Consider the following 26,728-nt stretch of genomic DNA (forward strand, 5'->3'; position numbering starts at 1 on the left):
TACACCCTTTCTCTTGTCAGTTTTTTTTTTTTTAAACATGATTTCCTCCGAATGAATCAGTGCTGTGGTATGCAGGAAGGAACTATCTCTGCGATTATTCTACTTGGTGCTTAACAAACATTATGGCAATACGCCAAAGTACATGTTGGGGCTGGGGCCTCAAAGATTAATCAGACATTGTCCCTGCCCTAAAGGAACTCACAGTCCTATGAGACAGTGTTGTCTGTGTGGGGTGAAGGGAGGCAGGTGTTAGTCAATCTTATACCACTTCTCCCTAATGTCTGAGATCATAATTCTACATGGAATTTCAAAGATCTCTCATGCCTGTATTTTATATGAAAAGGTTTACATTCTTGAGACCAGGAAAAAGTCTTCTCATTCCTCTTATTTGAAATCAAGTATTTTCCATAGGTTATTTGTTTTCCTCCACATAGCACAATGTTTAGTTTTATGTTTCTTTCTTCCCAAAGTCTTTTAAACATGACATGTCAGACCTCAAGTCATTTTTTTATCTCTTGGTCAGGTTTCTCTTCATCTCTCATTTCATTACTCTTCCTCATGGTCAATCTCTTCATAAGTCTTCACAACATTATTAACCTCATATTTCATTTTTGACATTTGCTTAAGCAGACTCCTGTGCAGGAAGACTATTAGAGGTCTTTATTGTAGAACTGCTGTGGTTACTATATAAAGAGTTCATACTTTATCTATGGTTGTGGAACAGATGTGAATTTTTTTTGTATCACAACTCAAAATGAATTTTTCCCTTAGAGATAATATTGTTAAGTGGTGGTTGTGGTATTTCACCCAGATCTCCATTGAGGAATTAAGGGCTTATTCCCCTAAATATTTAATGCTGCTACAGAATGTATGTCCTTAGGTAGGAGAGTAATAGCCCCCCAGAGACGGACCCTTTCTAGTCCCTAGAACCTGTCAATACATTACCTTTCTTAGCAAAGGGACTTTGCAGATGTGAGTTAGCCAAGGATGTTGAGATGGGAAGATTATCCTGGATTTTACAGACAGGCCCAATGCAATCACAACCACCTTTGCAAGAGAGGCAAGAGTGTCAGGAGTCACAGGAAGAGATGTGATGACAGAAGCAGAGGCCAGAGAAAGACTGGAAGATTCTAATGAAGGAAGCAGAATATGCCACCTCAAAATATGCCATTTTGGCATACTGATTATTTTGAATTAAAGTTTCTTGGGAAACAGGCAGTGCAAGAAGGACACTCTTGACTCTCCTGTGCTCTCCCTGAAGGCAGGAAATAACTCTCTTATGTGAAAGATACCCACCCTGTGCCAAGAGGGTAGAAGGCATCCTTATTAGCAGAGAGGCAAGTCAGGGCCAAGAGGATAAATAAACAAACTGTTACTTTTTCACTAAAATAGTACCCCAACCCCAAACCTCTTTGTTTTGTCAATTCTTCACAAATTTATTGTTTGCCTAAGAGGTATAGAAGATTCCTGCTTTGGACACTTCGAGTCTCATATTTTTAGGGGGCTCCTGTACATATGAAATTAAATTTGTTGTTCTCCTGTTAAGTTATCTTATGTCCATTTCATTATTAAACCAGGCAGAGAACCTGAAAGGGAACATTTTTCCACCCCTACACTACATTGTTGGCCTTGAAGGTGCAGGAAGGAACCACAGGCTAAGGAAGGCAGCAGTCTCAGAAGCTAGAAAAGGCAAGGAAAGGGATTCTCCCCTTGAGCATCCAAAAGGAACACTGCCCAATGGCCTCATTTTAGACCTCTGACCTCCAGAACTATAAAATAATAAATGTGCATTGTTTTCAGCCACTAACTTCATGGTAATTTGTTTCAATAGCAATAGGAAACTAATACACATCTTGAGAAAAATTACTGAGGTTTCTGTGATCGAATAAATGGAGGAAACATTATTCACTTTATCTCCCTCTCAGTGCCTACAATTCGAGAAGTCCTACAGTGAAGAATTCTCTTTAACTTTGTTTAAACTAGAATTTTCCAAAAGTACTTAACCGTAGACATTTTAAGGACTGTTTAACAGTACTATTCATGGAGCCTACTTTGGGAAAAAATGCTTTAAGGATTTATGCTATGGATAATGGCACCCAGAAGAGATGCAGATATTCATTTATCTAGACTGAAATTCCATCCACTGATGCTGTTTCAGTGAATTATTATTGAGTGTCCATTTTAGCTTTACATTGTGATAGGTATCGGGATGAGGGAAGAGGAGGTGAGACATAAAGATATAGAAGAAAATATTACTGACTCCAAGGAAATCATCATTTAATATGAGATATGACATATTTACCAAAAACTGTAAACCAGGTAGAAAACATTAGGTTCTGTGTGTGTGTGTGTGTGTGTGTGTGTGTGTGTATGTATATATGGGCAGGATGGGCTGTGAAGTTTGGAGAAAAAAAATGAATCATTTCCAGGAAGTTGGGGGTGTCAGAGAATGAATTATGAAGAGCTGGGATTTGAATTTGTCTTTTTTAAAACTGTTTTTAATGTTTGTTTATTTTTGAGAGAGAACGAGAGAGAGAGTATGAGCAGAGGAGGGGCAGAGAGAGGGAGAGACATAGAATCTGAAGGCAGAGAGCCTGACACACGGCTCAAACTTGTGAACTGCGAGATCATGACCTGAGCCAAAGTCAGATGCCTAACCAACTGGGCCACCCAGGTGCCCCTTGAATTTGTCTTTTAAGGGCAGGTAGGCTGATGATGATGAGAAGAGAGGGAAGAGAAGAAGGGCATTGTGCAGTGGTGGCATCAGAGTAAGCAACCCTACCTATGACAGGCACTACCTGACCCAAGAACTAAGTTGTTCCCTACCGGGGAAAGACAAGCCTTGGTAAGCCACATCCTTGTCTGTGCAAGAATCAGAATTACAAATTTGCGGGGTGGCAGGGGGGTGCCTGAGTGGCTCAGGTGGTTAAGTGTCCAACTCTTGACTTTGATTCAGGTCATGATCCCAGGGTTGTGGGATGGAGCTGAGCATGGAGCCTGCTTAAGATTCTCTCTCTCCCTCTGCCCCTCTCCCCTGCTCATGCTCTCTCTCTTAAATAAAAAATTAAAAATACATACATACATACATACATACATACATACATACACAAAATACAACCAAACACTTAATATAAAACTTTGGGGTATTTTTCTGCATGGAATAGACTTTCTGAGACTCCCTAAAATATGTACCTGGTAAAGTTTAGACTACAGATGTTTTTTGCTTTTCCTGGTAAATATTCCTAGTGGTAAGGATATAGCCTTTTTATTGTTCCTTGGACCTCTAAACTTCTGTTCAGAACTGGAGTCATCTGTTGAAAAAGTTTCAATGCCAACTCTATGTGTGTGAAGACTAGGCTTTAACAGTAAATGGGAAAGGGGGACCATGTCTGTGCTACTTTAGCTTCCTGTTTCGTGTCAGCTTTAGTCTCCTTGGGAGCAGATACTGTCTCACTGTTTGTTCTTTGTAAGCCTCAACTCTAGAGCAGTGGAGGCACTTGGCATACATTTGTTGAAATGGTGAAAGGATTATCGAAGTGAAATCTTGGCTCCACTCAAACCGACTCAGAAAAAGAATTTTCTTAAACATTTATTTCAAAATGGAAAAGAGTAAAACATGTGGCATTTTAGAGGTAAGGAATTCAACAGAATTTTTTGGTGGGGGAGGGGCCTTTAGCCCCTAGAAGAAATAAGGCTTCTCATTTTCTGGAAGAGATGCCTGCACTATCCGTAGGCTTGATCCAAAGAGAGTGGTGAATCAAACACTTATTTTCTGACTGTTCCTTAAAGAAAGAAAGGGTGGGATTTAGAGGATCACAGGGCTCCTCCCAAGAAACACATTCATGTAGGTGTGACCTCTGGAGATTGTGTGCCCCCGCCCCTGTTTGTCTGGCAAACACCTGCTCATCTTTCAAGGCAGCTCGAATGACAAGTCTGGGAGGCCCTGTGGCTCCCCGTGGCAGTTGTTTACTCTGCCCTTTGTGGTTTCCAGCACTCTGTGCAGAACTCTCTCAAATATCACTAATCGCATTTTATACGGTTATCTGCTTACATATCTGGATTCAATTCCATAAACTTCTGCTAGGGCAATGTTAGAGTCAAAGGCAAAGACTCCGGCCTTTAGAAGCTACTTCCTTCTCCAGGAGGCAGACCAGCATACAACTACTTATAATTCTCAGCAACTGCAAGAGAACATAATGCAGAGAGGAGGTAACGGGAGGGAGGGCAGGGTCTTAGTTCATATCCTTAGGTCTTGGCACAGTGTCTGGCACATAACAAGTTCCAAACATGTTAATGGAGGGAGGGAGATAGGAAGAGATGAAAGAAGGGGGGAGAAAGGGAGAGAAGGGAAGGAAATGACAAAAATGCCCCACCCCATCCCTGTCACTGTGCTGAACATTGTCAATCGATTAGTTACTATAAAGGTGCTATTCTCAGGTCCCTGGAAGAGATGTTTTGGAGCAGAGAGTTGATGTTTCAGTCATACTTGGCACACAATACCATACATGATAATCACCATCTGAGGGCAGCAAGTCATAATTTGTCCTGTATTTAACTCTCATCCCACTCCCAGGGGGTCTACAGAACAGAGACTTACAGAGGTTGCGTTCTCTGAAAGCACTAGCTCTATGCCAATTTAATTCTTGGGTTCTGCATCATTAGACCAGCAGGCTTCCTTGCTTCTGCAAAAGGATTTAACTAGAATTTTGGTGCCCTCAGAACTCTGTCTGCCACCCAGCTCCCTATTTCTCTGCCAGTTTCATCTGCACAATGCATCTCGGGTTACATATGGCAGAGAAAGAGAGGAATCTCATTTCAAGCCTCTGCTGTCTGCATCGCACAGCCCTCCCTGAGCAGCCTCTATTTCACAGGGGAGAGAAGGGAGGAGGCAGGATGATCAGCCTCCTCAAAAGATGAGAGTGTAAAGTATTTCTCAAATTTTCATCTTCAACAGCTGGTATCATTCAACTCCCTGGGGTGGGGGAGACTATGCTTTGTTATTTAGCTAGCAATATAATCTCTAGCTATCCTGATGCCAAAGTATCAATTACAGGTTCATTTGGATGATGGGATAAATTGGTGTTGAGACCACTAGACAATGACAGAAATTGGAGGTGGTGGGAAAGGATGCCAAAGGGGGCTGACCTCTATCCTGAAGTACAGTCGAATTCTTCCTATCCTTGCAAATTAAGTAACTTAATTCTAAACTGGTAGTTGTCTCATGAAGAGAAACCCACCCGCAGCAGAAGTGAAGCAGGTATTCCTGAAGGTTTTTCTTTGAGGGCATAATTAGAGAGATGTTAACACTCCTGCAGCATCCTAGCTCTCCCAGTGTTATAACAGGAGGAAATCGGAAAAAAAAAAACAACAAAAACGATGACCTGCATTTAAAAACAAATGTTTTACCAGACACAAAAAGTCACATATTATATGATTCCATTTATATTAAATCGCTACAATAGGTAAATCCCTAGCAATAGCAGATGGGCGGTTGTTAGCAGTTGAGGGGAAGGAGAAATGGGGAGTAAGCGCTTCAGGGGTACAGTGTTTTCATTTGGTGGGTGATAAAAATGTTCTGAATGTACTAACTGCCACTAAATTGTTCACTTTATGTTATATGAATTTCACCTGAATTAAAAAAAATAAATGTTGGGGCGTCTAGGTGGCTCAGTCGGTTGAGCGGCCAACTTCGGCTCAGGTCATGATCTCACGGTCCGTGAGTTCGAGCCCCACGTCCGGCTCTGTGCTGACAGCTCAGAGCCTGGAGCCTGTTTCGGATTCTGTGTCTCCCTCTCCCCCGTTCATGCTCTCTCTCTGTCTCAAAAATAAACAAACGTTAAAAAAAATTAAAAAAAAGATAAATGTTTTATAATTGAGGGCTTCAGTATTTCGCATTGCTCCACAATCTACCGCTGCTGGGGAATAGGGAGGACTTTATTCCCATTCCACAGTGATAAGAGGGATTAAGTAGGTCTCTAAGTTCTAATACTTGTCACCTTTTGGCCTTTCCTACAAAAAGCCTAGTATATTCCCAGAATGTCTGTCACAGGGAAGTAATTCAAATCAATGACCCCTGACTTGCTTGGCCCTTGACAATGAGCAGCAGCAGCAACAGCAAGAGCAGCAACTGATCATCACAGGGCTAGATAATCAAACGTCCATGGGGCGCACCTGTTTACCAGCCTCTCAGCCAGCCGCCCACACTAGACCCAGGTGGCCTAGCTGCATTTGGGGACATGAGACAAAGACTATGGGCCATTTTAATTCAGTAGAAAAATATGAAGACCTTGCTCTTGCCACACTCTTTCAGAGTCAAAGAAAATTAATTTTAACAGAATAGAAGCATCTTTGGAAGGGAGGCAGTTTTCCCCTTCTTGTTTGATACTAAGAAGAATATACGCTTCAACACACAGATCCAAAGCAGTCAGCTGTTAAGTGAAAAGAGAAGCCCACGAACTTAGGAGGAATAAAAACATATTGAGAACAGAAGTTAAAAGAAGGGGCTTTGAAAAGAAACTACAAGACTATGTAACATCAAAAAATGGCTAACAACTATATTCATTTTTTAAATTTTTTTTTATTTACATTCAAGTTAATTACCATATAGTGCAACAATGATTTCAGGAGTAGATTCCTTAATGTCCTTTACCCATTTAGCCCATCCCCCCTCCCACAACCCTTCCAGTAACTCTCTGTTTGTTCTCCATATTTAAGAATCTCTTATGTTTGCTAACAACTATATTTAAAAGCAGGTAGGGGACTGCCCAGTCTTACCCAACATCTCCCCCCTCTCACCCCACACCATGCATTCAGGGCCACAGACAAGTAGGCCTCCCAAGTCCTCACCCAACCAACTTTCTGAACCATTCCATTTGTCTCACATTCTACTTACTTCTTGACATACCTCCAATTTTTCTGGTTTTGACCTTATGACTTTTTCTCCAACCACAGTTTGTCTCACCACCCAGACTTTAACACTTAGCTTTGGGATATTTTTTTTTCTAGACCAAGATCTAGACATTCCTCTGGGAATACTGCCTTTGGTGGCTTCATCCACATTTAGCCTGACCCAGGGATGTCACTCTTCACTGTGACTCACAGAAAAGTGTGCAGTTCTGTTTTCGTGTAACCTTCCCTTTTCTCAGGTGTAACCCTTAAGACTAAGCCTGAAAATAAGGCTCTAGTGCTGATTTCAGATTCACAAATGGCTAGACAAGCTTCATATTAAGTAAGAATTTTTAAATATAACGAGAAAGCAAAATACATTCAATGCTTTCAAAATCCCCTGATTCTATTGCAATATGCCAACTGACTCAGAGAGCCATGTTATATTTTCCTATGTTGTGTGAGAAAAACCCATGTGATGCTGTCACAAAATGTTCTATATACCACAGAAATTACAGTATTACTTTCCTGGAAAAATTCCAAAAGGAGAGAAATAGCATCTGTTTTCTATGTTGGTCATGCTATGGAATGAAACGCAAATGGGAAGTAGGTTATAGAGGGGGCATCTATTTTCTCTCTGATAGGAATGCTGAGATAGAGCACCAATTTTGAGCTGTCTTGAGGTTAAGCAGTATGGATGGGGAATGCAATGTTGTATGTGTGCGATTCCTGTCCTCGGCCGGAACAAATCCTTGTCACCTCTATCCTCACATCACTGCCACAGCAGTGCATGTTGAATTGCAATAATCTGGCTCTTCTGCTTACTGATGCTGACTTTAGGCAAGTCACTTAAGCCTTCTGAGCCTATTTCTCCACCAGTGAGACAGGAATAATAACACCTATTCTTTATTACTGTTATGGGTTAAACTGTGCCTCCAAAATGTACACTGAAGTCCTAAACCTCAGTACCTCAGAATGTGACCTTATTTGGAAATAGGGTCATTGTAAGTGTACTAGTTACACTTACAGTGTAAGTGTACTAGGGGAGATCATACTGGAGTAGGGTCCTTAATCTAGTATGTCTGCTGTCCTTCTAAGAAAAAGAAAGATGGCCACATAAAGACACAAGCACATGAGAATGACATGTGAGGACAGAGACAGGGACTGACGTGACACAAGCAAACCTAGGAAAGACAAGGATTGATGGCTACCACCAGAAGCCGTGAAGAGGCAAAGAAGGATTCTCCCCTTTATGTCTCAGAAGGAGCATGGCCCTCTCTTGATTTTAGACTTCTAGGCTGCAGAACTGTGAGAAAATAAATTTCTGCTATTGCAAGCCACTTGGTTTGTGGTACTTGTTACAGCAGCTCTAAGAAACTAATAAGGTGGGGGAGGTTTATTTATTTAGTTAGTTAGTTAGAATGAGTCTGTGTGTGTGTGTGTGTGTGTGTGTGTGTGTGTGTGTGTGTGTGTGTGTTAAATGCAGGGGAAACAAACACAGAATAAACCAAGTAGGCCAGAAGAAAACAAGGCCAGAAGGTAATTTTTCTTATGTATTTAAATCAAGGAAATGACCTTATTTTCTCTGGAGCCAACACTGCCTCTCTGAACCTACCTCCCACTGTTGTCCCTCCCCCCTGCTCCAGCTCACCGGAGCATTCCTCCTGTGAGGAGGCTGTGCTTGAAATATCTCACCATGTTCACTCCTTAGGGTCTTTGCATCGGCTGCTTCCTCTGCCTAGAACACACCCAGGGGGAACTCCTACTTCCTGTCTTTCCTCAATGAAGCTGACCCTGGCTCTGCCACTTAAACACTGCAATTTGTACTCCTGTGCCACCCAGCACTCCCAATTCCCCTTATTCAGCAGTTCTTTTTCTTTTTTCCATATTTTTATTGGCTTCTAATAGCCTGGTAATTTATTTTTCTATTACATGCAGTATTTATTATCTGTCTCCCTGTATGCTAGAACATAAGCTCCATGAGGGCAGGGATCTTCATGTTTTGCTCACTTATAGGAACAAGCATCTAAAACAGTATCTAGTTCATAACAGGTGCTTGACAAAGTTTTTTTCAAATCCATTATTTATTTTTAATTAATCACTTTGTAATTACAGAAAACTGTACATGTGTACTATGAAACATCAGAAAAAATTAAAAACTTAAAATTCCTACCATTCAATAATATCTTTCAAATTATGATAAATCAGAATGATTTATATCTTCTTTTAAATGACTCACTAAGGAATTCTGTCTCTCTCTCTCTCTCTCTCTCTCTCTCTCTATATATATATATATATATATATATATATTTTTTTTTTTTTTTTTTTTTTTTTTTTTGAGAGAGAGACATAGACAGCATGAGTGGGGAGGGGCAAAGAGAGTAGGAGAGAAAGAATCCTAAACAGGCTCTGCACTGTCAGTGCAGAGCCCAACATGGGGCTCAAACTCACAAACTTGTGAGATCATGACCTGAGCCAAAACCAAGAGTCAGATGCTTAACCAACTGAGCTACCCAGGCGCCCCATATACATTTTTTAAATGTTTATTTATTTTGAGAGAGAGACAGACAGGCAGAGAGAGAGGGAGTGAGAAAATCCCAAGCAGGCTCTACACTGTCAGCACAGAGCCTGACAGAGGGCTCAAACTTACAGATCATGAGATCATGACCTAAGCCAAAATCAAGAGTTGGATGCTTAACTGACCAAGCCACCCAGGTGCCCCAAGGAATTCTGTCCCTTAAGGAAAAATGTCATGGTATAAATAGCCTCCATATTACAAGATTTGGTATGTGGGTTAAAGGAAATAATGTATCCACACAATACTAATGATTGTCATAACAACTCAGATAGTTATTTTCTTTCTTTTGATCTTATCTTTAACTTTCATCCTTTGCACCAACTTCTAAGAAGTAGCATATACCTGTAGACAAGAGAATGGTATAATATTGTTCTTACAGGGGAGGCACATGGGGAAGGTCTCCCACTCCTCTCACTCAAGATGGAGTCTCCAAATTCACAGTATCAAGCTCTACGGTCCAGATGTACCATGAGACACAAGGCCACTAACTATTCCATAGAATTTTATAACAGTAACAAAACAATACAGTGATGATTACATTTTTATATTACATCCTCCCATTGGCAAAGCTTTTCATGTGAGATGAAAGAAAGGAGGCTAAGAGAATTTAAGTGACATGTCCAAGTTTACACATCTGGTAAGTAGAAGAGCTGAGTATTAAATCTAGAATTAGAAGGTTATCAGCGACAAGGATCTTTTTTTTTTTTTAAAGTTTTTATTTATTTTTGAGACAGAGTGAGACAGAGCATGAATGGGGGAGGGGCAGAGAGAGAGAGAGACACAGAATCGGAAGCAGGCTCCAGGCCCCGAGCCATCAGCCCAGAGCCCGACACAGGGCTCGAACCCACGGACAACGAGATTGTGACCTGAGCCTAAGTCGGATGCTCAACCAACTGAGCCACCCAGGCGCCCCAAGATGTTTTAACTTGATAGTGAAATGCATACTAACTTCTAAAATCCCACTCACATTAAATAAAATGCTCTTTAGTACTTTCTCCATAAGCTACTTCCCTCCCCGTCCTCTAAACAAATGACTTACCTATCTTAATAGCCAAACGTCCTTTCCTTGCTGGGTAACGGTCCACCAAAATTTTCTTATTGTAAAAAGGAGATTAGTGGTGAAGTGTTTCAGGAAATGGGATACATTGTTGAGAAAATCTGGGGATCATTGCTCTTGTGAACTGTTGAGAAAAAACAAAACATCAAGAGCTTTATACCTTCAGTCCTCTTGGGAAGCCTTCAAAATGAATCTCTTTTCCATTCTGGCAGAAGTCAGTACAAAGGAGTTTTTGTTTTGTTTTATTTTGTTTTCTGGTTTTCAATTAGGTTTAATAATATTTTTTTTTAATTTTTTTTTCAACGTTTTTTATTTATTTTTGGGACAGAGAGAGACAGAGCATGAACGGGGGAGGGGCAGAGAGAGAGGGAGACACACAGAATCGGAAACAGGCTCCAGGCTCCGAGCCATCAGCCCAGAGCCCGACGCGGGGCTCAAACTCACAGACCGCGAGATCGTGACCTGGCTGAAGTCGGATGCTTAACCGACTGCGCCACCCAGGCGCCCCAGGTTTAATAATATTAAACTTTCATTCCTTAGCCTAAATTTATTCTAGACTCTTAAAAGCATTTATTGTAAATTGTTTCTACTTTTGAAGGGACTGGAAAAATCATGGCCATGAATACAGAGGCTTCCAATCCTTCTTATATACAGAATTCTCACATTTATTTCTCATGGTAATTTAGCTAAAATTCAAGGAGCTAGAAGACACAAACTCAACCTAGCAGAGAACTGAAGGCAGTAATCATTAGAGTGTTTCCACCCCTCCCCCCCAGAGGTAGCAAAGGCACTTTTTTATTCAAACACCAATAACAGAATTAATGAGGTTAATGGGCTCTCTGGGGGTAGGGCATGCACAACCTCTTATAACACTCCAGAATAAAAATTGTGACATAGTGACAGTATATTTTAACTGGAATGGATGTGGGAAATATCCAGGGGATAACCCCAGATTCAAATATTCCCTTTGCATAGCCAAAGAAAAGAAGACAACTTTCTGGGACAATGATACAGAAAGAAATCTCTTCAAATCTTAGGATGACAATGGATGTCTGGCCCTGACCAGGAGCTGATAGTACAGGCTTAGAGAAAGATTCCCAGTTCTGGTTATGAGGGGCTAGTTTGTATCAAACCAACTTTCCACTGAACACCACTAGAAAAGCTAGATAAATATATCTAAAACCTGTTTAAAGGCACTGGAGTGCTACCAAGGTAGCCAGAACATGAGAGGACAAGATCTTAGGGAGAAGAGAAACAAAACTGAGGCAAGTCATTACACTGCTTTTCCTTTCAAAACATCTACTGATCTTTAAGAGACACAGGGCAAAACTGCTGAGAAGCCAAGCAGAAAGCAGCTGCTTAGAGGCACATAAAGTGAGTGGACCAAAAAAGTTCCAGAGCTAAGAATCAAGTCACTTCGGTCCCTCATTAGATTAAGGAGGTCTGCCCTACTCTGACTGCCTATCAGAAGCAAAAGTAAGCTCCATAGAGAGAGACACCATCATCCACAGTATTTGTGATTCTTTATACAAAATGTCCTCTATTCGATCAATAATTACTAGGTATACCAGGGAATAGGTTCAAGAAAGAAACAGACAATGAAAACAGGACCCAGAGACAACCAGGGATATTGTCTTTAAAATAACTATGATTAGGGGCGCCTGGGTGGCGCAGTCGGTTAAGCGTCCGACTTCAGCCAGGTCACGATCTCGCGGTCCGTGAGTTCGAGCCCCGCGTCAGGCTCTGGGCTGATGGCTCGGAGCCTGGAGCCTGTTTCCGATTCTGTGTGTCTCCCTCTCTCTCTGCCCCTCCCCCGTTCATGCTCTGTCTCTCTCTGTCCCAAAAATAAATAAAAAACGTTGAAAAAAAAATTAAAAAAAATAAATAAATAAAATAAAATAAAATAACTATGATTAGTGGCATGCCTGATTAGTGGCTCAGTCATTTAAGCACCTGACTTCAGCTCAGGTCATGATCTCATGGTTCATGAGTTCAAGTCCCGCACTGGGTTCTGCACTGACAGCTCATAACCTAGAACCTGCTTCAGATTCTGTGTCTCCCTCTCTCTCTTTGACCCTCCCCCACTTGTGTTCTCTCTCTCTCTCTTTCTCTCTCAAAAATAAATAAAAACATTTAAAACTTTTTAAAAAACTGTGACTAATATGTTCGAAATTATAAAGATTATAAAATATTTCAACACATATCTAAGTCACAAAAATAACCAAAAAAACACAAAGAGTAAGGATACAAAAGATTTTAATAACACAACAAACTCAGCCTTAGTAACCTATGTAGAATACTGCACCCAACAACCGTGACCACACATTCTTCCAAGGTACACATGAAACATTACAGAAGTTAACCATATGTGGGTCATAAAATAAGTTTCAAGAAATTTCAACAAATAGAAACCATGGAGTACTTTTCTGAGCTTACTCGTTTGAAATAATAGAGACTCACAAGAAATAGCAATAATAGTAAATTTTTTAAAGCAAAATAAAATGTACACACAGTAAAATATGCTACTTTTTTTTTTTAAGTAGGCTCCATCCCCAGTGTGGAGCCCAACGTGGGGCATGAACTCACAACCCTGTGATCAAGACCTAAGCCGAGATCAAGAGTGGGATGCTTAACCAACTGAGCCACGGAGGAGCTCCAGAATACACTTTTAAGTGTACAATTTGATACAGTTTGATAAAGGAAACTGTTGTTTTGATACAGTTTGATAAAGGAAACTGTTGTTGTGTAACCACCAACAAAATAATAATATAAAGCATTTCCATCACTCCAGGAAGTTTCCTCATGTCCCTTTTAGTCAAATGCCACAACCCAAAGGCAAACCACTGTTCCCATTTCTATTACTGTAGATTAGTTCTGAACCACACACAAATGGACTCATAGAATGTACTCTTTTGCGTCTGGCTTTATTCACGCAGCATAATGTCTCTGAAATTCACCTACACTGTTGAGTGCATCAATAGTTTACGTCTTTTTATTGCTGAGCCATAATCCATCGTATGAAAATATCACAACTTATAATAAATTCTCCTATGAATGGATATTTGGTTGTTTCCATTTTAGGGCTATTATGAATAACACTGATATAAATGTTCTAGTACAAGTCTCTTTGTGAATATAAATTTTCTCTTGGATAAACACCTGGGAGTGGAACTCCTAGGTTACAGGGTTGACAAATGTTTAACTTTATAAGAAACTGCCAGGAGCTTCTGGGAAGATGGTGGCGTAGGAGGACGCTGGGCTCACCGCGTCCTGCGGGTCACTTAGATTCCACCCACACCTGCCTAAATAATCCAGAAAATCGCCAGAAGACTAGCAGAACGGATTCTCCAGAGCCAAGCATAGACAAGAGGTCCACGGAAGAGGGTAGGAAGGGCAGAGAGGCGGTGCGTGCTACATGGACTGGCGAGAGGGAGCCGGGGCAGGGGGAAGCCCATTGGCAAAGCAGAGCCCCCGAGTCTGGCTGGCAAAAGCAGAGGGGCCAGACAGAGTGTATTCGGACAGCAAGCAGGACTTAACCTCTGGAAGGTTATAAGTTAACAGCTCTGCTCGGAGAACGGGAGGGCTGGAGGAAAACGAGAGGGGGAGTTGTTGAGCCCCTGACAACAGAGCACAGCCTGGCAGGGAACTAAGGTGCTCGCCAGCGCCATCTCCCTCGCCCATCCCCCAGCCAAAATCCCAAAGGGAACCAGTTCCTGCCAGGGAACTTGCTGGCACCGCGCAAACACCCAACACTGTGCTTCTGCGGATCCATCCCTCCTGCGGGTCTGACTCCCTCCTGGTGCCGCAGGAGGTACCAGGTCCTGGTGCCCCTCCCTAAGTGGATGTCCAAAGGAAAAGCGAGCTGAGCCTGCCCCTCCCACCCCTGTGCACCTTGCCGATCCACCCCAGCCAATACGCCAGATCCCCAGCACCACAAGCCTGGCAGTGTGCAAGTAGCCCAGACAGGCCACGCCACCCCACAGTAAATCCCGCTCTTAGGAGAGGGGAAGAGAAGGTACACACCAGTTTGACTGTGGCCCCAGTGGTGGGCTGGGGGCAGACATCAGGTCTGACTGAGGTCCCGCCCACCAACGCAAGTTATTCAAGACAGCACAGGGGAAGTGCCCTGCAGTTCCACACCACTCCAGGGACTATCCAAAATGACCACGGAAGAATTCCCCTCAAAAAAATGTCCAGAAAATAACGACAGCTAACGACCTGATCAAAAACGATTTAAACAATATAACAGAAAGTGAATTTAGAATAATAGTCATAAAATTAATCGCTGGGCTTGAAAACAGTATAAAGGACAGCAGAGAACTTACTGCTACAGAGATCAAGGGTCTAAGGAACAGCCAGGAGGAGCTAAAAAATGCTATTAATGAGCTGCAAAATAAAATGGAGACGACCATGGCTCGGAGTGAAGAGGCAGAGGAGAGAATAGGTGAACCAGAAGATGAAATTATGGAAAAAGAAGAAGCTGAGAAAAAGAGAGATAAAAAATCCAGAAGGGGGAAAATTAGAGAACTAAGTGATGCACTAAAGAGAAATAATCTACGCATAATTGGTATTCCAGAGGAGGAAGAGAGAGGGAAAGGTGCTGAAGGTGTACTTGAAGAAATACTAGCTGAGAACTTCCCTGATCTGGGGAAGGAAAAAGGCATTGAAATCCAAGAGGCACAGAGAACTCCTTTCAGACGTAACTTGAATCGATCTTCTGCACGACATATCATAGTGAAACTGGCAAAATACAAGGATAAAGAGAAAATTCTGAAAGCAGCTAGGGATAAAAGTGCTCTAACATATAAAGGGAGACCTATAAGACTTGTGACCCATCTCTCTACTGAAACTTGGCAGGCCAGAAAGGAATGGCAGGAGATCTTCAATGTGATGAACAGAAAAAAATATGCAGCCAAGAATCCTCTATCTAGCAAATCTGTCATTTAGAATAGAAGGAGAGATAAAGGTCTTCCCAAACAAACAACTGAAGGAATTCATCACCACTAAGCCAGCCCTACAAGAGATCCTAAGGGGGATCCTGTGAGACAAAGTACCAGAGACATTGCTACAAGCATAAAACCTACAAGCATCACAAAGACTCAAAACCCATATCTTTCTATAATAACACTGAATGTAAATGGACTAAATGCGCCAACCAAAGACATACGGTATCAGAATGGATAAAAAAACAAGACCCATCTATTTGCTGTCTACAAGAGACTCATTTTAGACCTGAGGACACTTTCAGATTGAAAGTGAGGGGATGGGGAACTATTTATCATGCTACTGGAAGTCAAAAGAAAGCTGGAGTAGCCATACTTATATCAGACAAACTAGACTTTAAATTAAAGGCTGTAACAAGAGATGAAGAAGGGCATTATATAATAATTACAGGGTTTATTCATCAATAAGAACTAACAATTATAAATGTCTATGCGCCGAATACAGGAGCCCCCAAATATATAAAACAATTACTCACAAACATAAGCAACCTTATTGACAAGAATTTGGTAATTGCAGGGGACTTTAATACCCCACTTACAGAAATGGATAGATCATCTAGACACGTGGTCAATAAAGAAACAAGGGCCCTGAATGATACATTGGATCAGATGGACTTGACAGATGTATTTAGAACTCTGCATCCCAAAGCAACAGAATATACTTTCTTCTCAAGTGCACATGGAACATTCTCCAAGATAGATCACATACTGGGTCACAAAACAGCCCTTCATAAGTTTACAAGAATTGAAATTATACCATGCATACTTTCAGACCACAATGCTATGAAGGTTGAAATCAACCACAGGAAAAAGTCTGGAAAACTTCCAGAAGCATGGAGGTTAAAGAACACCCTACTAAAGAATGAGTGGGTCAACCAGGCAATTAGAGAAGAAATTAAAAAATATATGGAAACAAACGAAAATGAAAATACAACAATCCAAACGCTTTGGGACGCAGCGAAGGCAGTCCTGAGAGGAAAATACATTGCAATCCAGGCCTATCTCAAGAAACAAGAAAAATCCCAAGTACAAAATCTAACAGCACACCTAAAGGAACTAGAAGCAGAACAGCAAAGGCAGCCTAAACCCAGCAGAAGAAGAGAAATCATAAAGATCAGAGCAGAAATAAACAATATAGAATCTAAAAAAACTGTAGAGCAGATCAACGAAACCAAGAGTTGGTTTTTTGAAAAAATAAACAAAATTGATAAACCTCTAGCCATGCTTCCCAAAAAGAAAAGGGAGATGACCCAAATAGATAAAATCATGAATGAAAATGGAATTATTACAACCAATCCCTCAGAAATACAAGCAATTATCAGGGAATACTATGAAAAATTATATGCCAACAAACTGGATAACTTGGAAGAAATGGACAAATTCCTCAACACCCACACACTTCCAAAACTCAAACAGCAGGAAATAGAAAGCTTGAACAGACCCATAACCAGTGAAGAAATTGAATCAGTTATCAAAAATCTCCCAACAAATAAGAGTCCAGGACCAGATGGCTTCCCTGGGGAATTCTACCAGACATTTAAAGCAGAGATAATACCTATCCTTCTCAAGCTATTCCAAGAAATAGAAAGGGAAGGAAAACTTCCAGACTCATTCTATGAAGCCAGTATTACTTTGATTCCTAAACCAGACAGAGACCCAGTAAAAAAAGAGAACTACAGGCCAATATCCCTGATGAATATGGATGCAAAAATTCTCAATAAGATACTAGCAAATCGAATTCAACAGCATATAAAAAGAATTTTTCACCATGATCAAGTGGGATTCATTCCTGGGATGCAGGGCTGGTTCAACATTCGCAAATCAATCAGCATGATACATTAATAAAAGAAAAGATAAGAACCATATCATCCTCTCAATCGATGCAGAAAAAGCATTTGACAAAATTCAGCAACGTTTCTTAATAAAAACGCTCGAGAAAGTCGGGATAGAAGGAACATACTTAAACATCATAAAAGCCATTTATGAAAAGCCCACAGCTAATATCATCCTCAATGGGGAAAAACTGAGAACTTTCCCCCTGAGATCAGGAACACGACAGGGATGTCCATTCTCACCGCTGTTGTTTAACATAGTGTTGGAAGTGCTAGCATCAGCAATCAGACAACAAAATGAAATCAAAGGCATCAAAATTGGCAAAGATGAAGTCAAGCTTTCACTTTTTGCAGATGACATGATATTATACATGGAAAATCCGAAAGATTCCACCAAAAGTCTGCTAAAACTGATACATGAATTCAGCAAAGTTGCAGGATACAAAATCAATGCACAGAAATCAGTTGCATTCTTATACACTAACAATGAAGCAACAGAAAGACAAATAAAGAAACTGATCCCATTCACAATTGCACCAAGAAGCATAAAATACCTAGGGATAAATCTAACCAAAGATGTACAAGATCTGTATGCTGAAAACTATAAAAAGCTCACGAAGGAAATTGAAGAAGATATAAAGAAATGGAAAAACATTCCGTGCTCACAGGTTGGAAGAATAAATATTGTCAAAATGTCAATACTACCCAAAGCTATCTACACATTCAATGCAATCCCAATCAAAATTGCACCAGCATTCTTCTCGAAACTAGAACAAGCAATCCTAAAATTCATACGGAACCATAAAAGGCCCTGAAAAGCCAAAGTAATTTTGAAGAAGAAGACCAAAGCGGGAGGCATCACAATCCCAGACTTTAGCCTCTACTACAAAGCTGCCATCATCAAGACAGCATGGTACTGGCACAAAAACAGGCACACAGACCAATGGAATAGAATAGAAACCCCAGAACTAAACCCACGAACGTATGGCCAACTCATCTTTGACAAAGCAGGAAAGAACATCCAATGGAAAAAAGACAGTCTCTTTAACAAATGGTGCTGGGAGAACTGGACAGCAACATGCAGAAGGTTGAAGCTAGACCACTTTCTCACACCATTTACAAAAATAAACTCAAAATGGATAAAAGACTTGAATGTGAGACAGGAAACCATCAAAACCCTAGAGGAGAAAGCAGGAAAAGACCTCTCTGACCTCAGCCGCAGCAATTTCTTACTTGACACATCCCCAAAGGCAAGGGAATTAAAAGCAAAAATGAACTACTGGGACCTCATGAAGATAAAAAGCTTCTGCACGGCAAAGGAAACAATCAACGAAACTAAAAGGCAACCAACGGAATGGGAAAAGATATTTGCAAATGACATATCGGACAAAGGGCTAGTATCCAAAATCTATAAAGAGCTCACCAAACTCCACACCTGAAAACAAATAACCCAGTGAAGAAATGGGCAGAAAACATGAATAGACACTTCTCTAAAGAAGACATCCGGATGGCCAACAGGCACATGAAAAGATGCTCAACGTCGCTCCTCATCAGGGAAATACAAATCAATACCACACTCAGATATCACCTCACGCCAGTCAGAGTGGCCAAAATGAACAAATCAGGAGACTATAGATGCTGGAGAGGATGTGGAGAAACGGGAACCCTCTTGCACTGTTGGTGGGAATGCAAATTGGTGCAGCCACTCTGGAAAACAGTGTGGAGGTTCCTCAGAAAATTAAAAATAGACCTACCCTATGACCCAGCAATAGCACTGCTAGGAATTTACTCAAGGGATACAGGAGTGCTGATGCAGAGGGGCACTTGTACCCCAATGCTTATAGCAGCACTTTTAACAATAGCCAAATTATGGAAAGAGCCTAAATGTCCATCAACTGATGAATGGATACAGAAGTTGTGGTTTATATACACAATGGAGTACTACGTGGCAATGAGGAAGAATGAAATATGGCCCTTTGTAGCAACGTGGATGGAACTGGAGAGTGTGATGCTAAGTGAAATAAGCCATACGGAGAAAGACAGATACCATATGGTTTCACTCTTATGTGGATCCTGAGAAACTTAACAGAAACCCATGGGGGAGGGGAAGGAAAAAAAAAAGTGGTTAGAGTGGGAGAGAGCCAAAGCATAAGAGACTCTTAAAAACTGAGAACTGAGGGTTGATGGGGGGTGGGAGGGAGGGGAGGGTGGGTGATGGGTATTGAGGAGGGCATCTTTTGGGATGAGCACTGGGTGTTGTATGGAAACCAATTTGAGAATAAATTTCATATATTAAAAAATAAATTAATTAAAAAAATTAAAAAAAAGAAACTGCCATTTTATCAAAATGGCTATATCATTTTATACTCTCATTATTAATAAGGAGTTCCAATTTACACAGCTTTGTCGATATTTGGTGTTGGCAGAATTTCAGCTTGAGCCATTCTAGTGTGAGGTTTTGATTTGCAACTCCCTGGTGACTAATAACGATAGCTTTTTAAAATTTATTTATTTTTTAATGTTTATTTTTGTGAGAGAGAGAGAGAGAGAGAGGCAGAGCTTGAGAGTGAAAGGCCAGAGAAAGAGGGAGACACAGAATCTGAAGCAGGCTCCAGGCTCCAAGCTGTCAGCACAGAGCCCGATGCGGGGCTCTAACTCACGAACTGCAAGATCATGACCTGAGCCGAAGTCAGACGCTTAACCGACTGCGCCACCCAGGAGCCCCAATGATAGCTTTTTAAATATCTTCTTTTATACAGTGTCTGTTCTAAGACTTTTGTCCATTTTTAAATTGTGGTTTTTTAATTATTGATAATTACAGGAATGCTTTACACATTCTGACACCTGTCCTTTGTCAGGTATATGTATTGCATATATTTTCTCTAGTCTGTGGTTTTCCTTTATAATTTCTAACTGTATTTTGATGATCAGAAGTTTTTAATGTCGATGAACTCCAATTTGTCACTTTTTCTTTACGTTTAGTGCTTTCAGTATCCTTTAAGAATCTTTGCTTAAAGTCTACTTAAAAGCCTAAAAGATATTCTCCTATATTTTTTCCAGAAGTTTTGTAGTTTTAGCTTTATGATCTCAAATTAATTTTTGTTTGTGGTGTAATGCAAAGGTAAGAGGTTAATTTTCCTCCCACTTGGTCTAGTAACATTTGTTTAAAAGACTTTCCCTCCCTAATTGAATTGTCATAGCACCCTCATCAATTAATTGACATTCAACACAGTATGTTTTCAATTAAGCTAGAAATCAATTAAGCTAGTGATAACCAGAGAATCCTCAAGTGTTTGACAATTAAATAGTACACATCTAAATAACCAATGGGTCAGAGAAGAAATCACAATCGTAATTAGAAAAAATTTTTGACTTAAGTAATGATGAAATAATAAGAAATAAAAATTGGTGAAATGTAGCTTACATCAAAAAAGAAGTTTAGAAATCCATTGTTTATATATCTATCTCAAGGATTTAGAGAAAGACACAAATCCAAAGAAAGAAAAAGTAAATAATAAAAAAGTAAGAGCAGAAATCAATGAACTAGAAAACGGAAAAGTCATCAAAACCAAAAAACTCGTTCTTTGAAAAAGACTAGTAATATTGATAAACCCTTCAGCAGGGTCCAGAGCCAAAGCTGCTCATTGTCAACTCTTTTACCTAAGAGTCTTCTCCCCACAACACTGATTTCAGACAGATTAAGTCTCCTCAGTTCCTCTATTGTTGTTCCCAAAGACAAGCACAGGGTCTATTTTACTTGTGAGAGTTGTGCTTTTATTTTTTACAGAGAAACATCTACAGAATAACAGAAATAAACAGGAGGACACTGCAAGGTTCCCAGAATCTCAAATATGAACTCATTGCCAGTACCATGAGGTCAAAACAGTGTTGACCTAGTGTTTGACAAGACATCAGTCCCCAAGATGTGAAACTATCAATAAAACTATTTAAAATACTGACTTACATCCACTATTATTAAGAGTGAACTTTATTTTTAGTGCATATTCTGCCTTAAGTGGGCAACTAACAACATGATAAAGCCAAAACATTTTAAAATAAAGTCTCCAGAATATGAATATAAATCTCTATATATTTTTCACTGATATTAAGTTGCAGTTACAGTCAATATAATACACATTAATAAATATTTTTCTTTTTTTTTCTTTTTAGAGAGAGATAGAAAATGAGCAGGGAAGAGGGGCAGAGGGAGAGAGAGAGAATCTTAAGCAGGTTCCATGCTCAGCATGGAGCCCAATGTGGGGCTTGATCCCACAACTCTGAGATCATGACCTGAGCTGAAATTAAGAGTCAGACACTCAACCAACTGAGTCACCAAGGCACCCCAGTTATGAGTATTTTCAAACAAAATATAAAAAGCCTCACACCATTGGGCACCTGGGTGGCTCAGTTGGTTAAGCGACCAACTTTGGCTCAGGTCAATCTGATCTCAGTGTTTGTGAGTTCGAGCCCCATGCTGGGCTCTGTGCTGACAGCTCAAAGCCTGGAGCCTGCTTTGGATTCTGTGTCTCCCTCTCTCTCTGCCCCTCCCTCGCTTGCACTCTGTCTCTCTCTCTCTCAAAAATAAACATTAAAAAAAGAAATAAAAAAAAGCCACATACCATCTGTGAAATATTTGTTCTGCCACCATAAAAATGATTTAAATAATAGACAAAAATCAACCACTTGTATTAGTAATTGATAAGTAATACATAGATAAAATGTGGCAACCAAATTCATTCCTTAGTGAATAGTTCAAGAAAATGTTGATGGAAATTTGAGGAAATAAATATTTAAAAATTACTCAATATGTAAAATTTATCATACTATTCAATGAAAGTATAGGTGTTTGTCTCAATAATGAAATACATAAAGGACTACTTTTTTAGTGAGCCACTAAAAGAAAGGAGTATAGTAGAAGAAATATATGTTCTAGTAATAAATGACTTTTTTAATAAAAACAACGTTTTATGGGGCACCTATACACACTGATTGAGTGGAGTGAAGAAAGGAATCCTGGAAAAGTTAGTACCATACATGAAATGCATTCATTGCCTCATTCATAGCCAAGCTATCATTGAAAAGAAGTTGAATCTAGAAGAGCATCAAGAATGTCACTGGCTAGTTAATTTAGTAGAATCATTATAAAACCTTATAATAACATGGACAGTGATCATGAAAATCTTTTATGCTGCATGCACTGTGGTTCCTTGGTTTATTGTCATACCACTGCACCAAGAAGAGCTGTCAAATTTAAGTTTGCCTCACATTTTTTCTTTTACAACTAAACAAGTATACTAAAACATCATGACTGGGGCTCCTGGGTGGCTCAGTCAGTTAAGTGTCAGACTCTTGATTTCTGCTCAGGTCATGATATCACAGTTCATGGGTTCAAGCCCCATACTGGGTCTGTAATGACAGTGCAGAGCCTACTTGGGATTCTCTCTCCCTCTCTCTCTGCCTCTCCCCCACTTGTGTGCATGTGCTCTCTTATTCTCTCTCTCTCTCTCTCTCTCTCTCTCTCAAAAATAAACTTAAAACATAAAATAAAATAAAATAAAATAAAATAAAATAAAATAAAATAAAATAAAATAAAATAAAAAAATATCAGGACTGCTTCAGTGATGCCTACTATCAGCCATATACTTCAGAAGAGATATTTTTGGTGGAAAAAATTAGCATGTTTAATTTTTTTCCAAAAATAATTCTTAAATAGCAATTCTGCTCAGAGCCAGTTGTTACTTACTTTTCTGATAAAGTTGATGCTTTATTAATAAATGATAATTACTTTGCAAGGAAATTCATTCTCTGGAAAAAGTATTTTGAAAATGTGTGCCTGGAGAGGTTTCCATCCAGTGATTTTGTTGTTGTTGAAAATGATGAAAGCATTACCTTGAGCAATCATCCTTGAACTCTCCCTGTCTCATACTTGCCACAACTAATACCAGCAAATGTTTATTTGATCTACCTTCCAAATACATCAAGAACACAACCACTTCTCATGGTCTACAATGCAACTATGCTAGTCCCAACCACTCTCATCTAATCCCAGATTACAGCTACAGCTTCCCAGATAACCTCTGGGCATATGCTCCTTTCCCAAATCCTGCACCACACCACTGCCCCCAGGAACCTGAGTCACCTTACTAACACCTAAGTCAAATCATGTCACTCATTTGCCCAAAGCTATCTAATAATTTACTATATCTCAGCATAAAAGCCAAATTCCCTACAATGACCTACAAGGCACTACATGGTTTTACCATTACCTCACTGACATCATTTCCCAATACCCTTGTTTTTTTTTACTTACTCCACTCAAGTCCCAGTGGTACTGTGCCTCAGAGGCCAGGCATACTTTGCCTCAGAGCTTTGCAACTGGCTGTTCCCTTTGCCTGGTATATTTCCCCAGATATCTTCCCTCACTTCATTCAGGTCTTTACTTAAAGATCATTTTTCCATGAGGCCTTCCCTGGCCTCCCTATTTACAATATCAACTACTCCCAACACTCCCCATTCCTCTTCCTTGCTTTATTTTTCTCTTTAACGCTTACTACCATCTAACATACTTTAACTATACTTGTTTATCAGCTTATGGCCTAACTCCACCTGAGGGCAGGAATTTTGGTTGGTGTGTGTTTACTGTTCTAGCCTAGAAAGATGCTTAGCATTAATAATTGAATATGTGCATGCTGAAAGAATGAGTAGTCAGTAAAAACCTTCATTATCTACACATTTTAAAAGCTTAGAAACAGACTTTTCTAAATCTCCCAAATGAATTTTAATGAGTTTTGAACTCTTTGCTAGAAATATAAAAATGCATTACCTTAATAATTAGCAAAATTAATTAAACGACATGGGAAAATAAAAATTATTAGGTGAATTGAAACAAAGTTTTGATATAGCCAATGGATATGACTGAAAAACATGTATTATGATTTACCAAGTGCAGTAAACAATGTCATTCTTCTATTTGGATCAACATCTCTTTATGAATTATCTTTTTTTTAGTTACTTAAATAAATTATGAAAATAAAGTGAACTTAAAACCACATCATCAAACATCTATATCACATAATGTTAAAACAAAACAAAGCAAAAAAATAATGACATATATTTCATGAATGTGCTCTCATGGAGCAAAGGGAATTTATTGTACTCTTAATAAAATAAAATTTTAAGTATTTTATCTTTATTCATCCTTTAAAAATGTCAATTTTGGGGCACTTGGGTTGCTCACTTGGGTTAAGCGTCTGACTCAATTTTGGCTCAGGTCATGATCTCACAGTTCGTGAGTTCAAGCCCCCTGTCGAACTCTGCGTTGACAGCGTGGAGCCTGCTTGGGATTCTCTCTCTCCCTCTCTTTCTGCCCCTCCCTTGCTCACTCTCTCTCTCTCTCAAAACAAATAAACTTAAATTTTTTTTTAATTTTAATGACAATTTTGTAAATATTTTATGATATTCAAAATATTCATATATTTAACATTTATAAACAAGCAAACAACCATGGGGGAAAAAGTCTTCATTTACAGCTTGAAAACCATTGTGCTAAAGACTTGGGAAGGAGGAAGAGGCACATCTTGTCCCAGTTGATAGATATAAAATCATCAAATAATTTAACACAGTGCGGTAAGTATTTATGACTTGGTCTCTGCCCTCCTTTGAGGTTTTATCCCTCACTACTCCCTAAATGACTCAAACTTTACAAAGTTCATGCTCCAGCAACAGCTAATGTCTGGTAATTTCTCAGGCACAATTCTTGATTCTGGACCCCTCTGCTTCGATCTAGGGTTGCCAGGTAAAATACAAGATACCATTTTCTGGGTGGCTAGGAACGAAAATAATTATCAACATGGATTTCCCTAAGAAACCAGTTAAAGCATAAGTAGCAGAAGAGCAAGGAAGGAAAAAAAGACATTCCTCAAAAAATTTTTTTCTTTCTCTCAACTCTTTATCCTTTTTTCAGTGGCAACTGAGAACTAAGTTTAAATGAAGTCACCAAGCAAAACTTTCTAGAGGGCCTCACACAACCTACCAACTGCTGAAAGCTCATCTTTTCTCCTAAAGAAGTCCCCTACTTTCACAGGGCTCCAGGACCTGGGCATCAATCAGTGATGCCAATACTTGTGTTGCTTAGGCCTTGGAGGCTTAGCTCTAATCTCATGATGTTTATAATTCTCATCAGTCAACTGGGATGGCATTTAATATTCACCATTAACCCAACATTATTAGTGAAATATATCTCATTTTAAAAGAAGCACTCACTTTATGTACAGTCGATTCTCATTATTTATAGTAGGTATATTCTATTAAGTTGCCATGGATACTGAATTAGCAACCACTGAACCATGGAACCACTGCTCCTAGAGGAAATCACAGAGTTCAGTTCCTGAGAGCCTCTGGTCACACTTTGATCAAGCAATCAATATATACACATAATCTTATTTCACGTGGGTTTCTTTTTAAAGACACCTTATTTAAAAAAAATTGTTTTAATGTTTATTTATTCTTGAGACAGACAGACACAGATTATTAGCGGGGGAGGGGTAGAGAGAAAGGGAGACACAGAATCTGAAACAGCTCCAGGCTCCAAGCCGTTAGCATAGAGCCCAACATGGGGCTTGAACTCACAAACCATGAGATCATGACCTGAGCCGAAGATGGAGACTTAACCTACTGAGCCACCCAGGCACCTCTGAGGCACCTTATTTAATATACATTGTTAAATCCGTTAAGACTGAATCCATGGCCAACAGCACTATAACTCGTGCCTAAATGAAGCTTACATAACACACACATTTCTCTATAAAGCGTATCACAGCCTTCTTAGACTCAGGGAACACTCTACAGCACTTCGGGACTATGTTTGGGAGCCATTTAATTTATTTTATTATTATTTTTTTAATGTTTATTCATTTTTGAGAGACAGAGCATGAGTGGAAGAGGGGCAGAGAGAGGGAGACAGAATCCAAAGCAGACTCCAGGCTCTGAGTTGTCATCACAGAGCCCAGCACAGAGCCCAGTACAGAGCCTGATGTGGGGCTCGAACTCACCAGCCATGAGATCATGATGTGAGCCAAACTTGGATGCTTAACCAACTGAGCCACCCAGGCACTCCAGGGAGCAATTTTAAACAGCAAAATCACTACCAAAAAAACCCCCACAAAAATGCAAAAGACATGATATTGAACTAACTATGAAAAGAATACTTGTTTAAGTATGAGACCTGAAACAAGTTGCACATTGTTTGACCTCAGCTGGGAATATGCACACTGGGCAACTGAAAATTTTCACTGATCTGCGCATGTCTGCAAATGACCACTAATGTGTCCCAAGTATTGATTTTAGGGTTACAAATAAATTTTAGCTAGTAGGC

General features: G+C 39.8%; 1 protein-coding gene across 15 annotated transcripts in view; it reads right to left on the reverse strand.

The window, feature by feature from the left end:
- Nucleotides 1-26,728, reverse strand: part of CRACD (capping protein inhibiting regulator of actin dynamics) — a 279,668-nt gene that overhangs the window by 129,648 nt on the left and 123,292 nt on the right. For 7 of the 15 annotated variants that reach the window (XM_058722491.1, XM_058722490.1, XM_058722482.1 and 4 more), the window contains 2 exons: nt 10,503-10,644; nt 946-1,047 (listed from right to left, as the gene is read on the reverse strand). The gene's annotated coding sequence lies outside the window, so the exon portion shown is untranslated. Of the gene's footprint in view, nt 1-945; nt 1,048-4,051; nt 4,182-10,502; nt 10,645-26,728 lie in introns of all 15 variants that reach the window. The other 8 variants (XM_058722498.1, XM_058722494.1, XM_058722497.1 and 5 more) reach the window with 2 other exon arrangements.

Source organism: Neofelis nebulosa, chromosome 3 (genome assembly GCF_028018385.1).
Source record: "Neofelis nebulosa isolate mNeoNeb1 chromosome 3, mNeoNeb1.pri, whole genome shotgun sequence".
In the NCBI taxonomy this organism is placed as follows: Eukaryota; Metazoa; Chordata; class Mammalia; order Carnivora; family Felidae; genus Neofelis; species Neofelis nebulosa.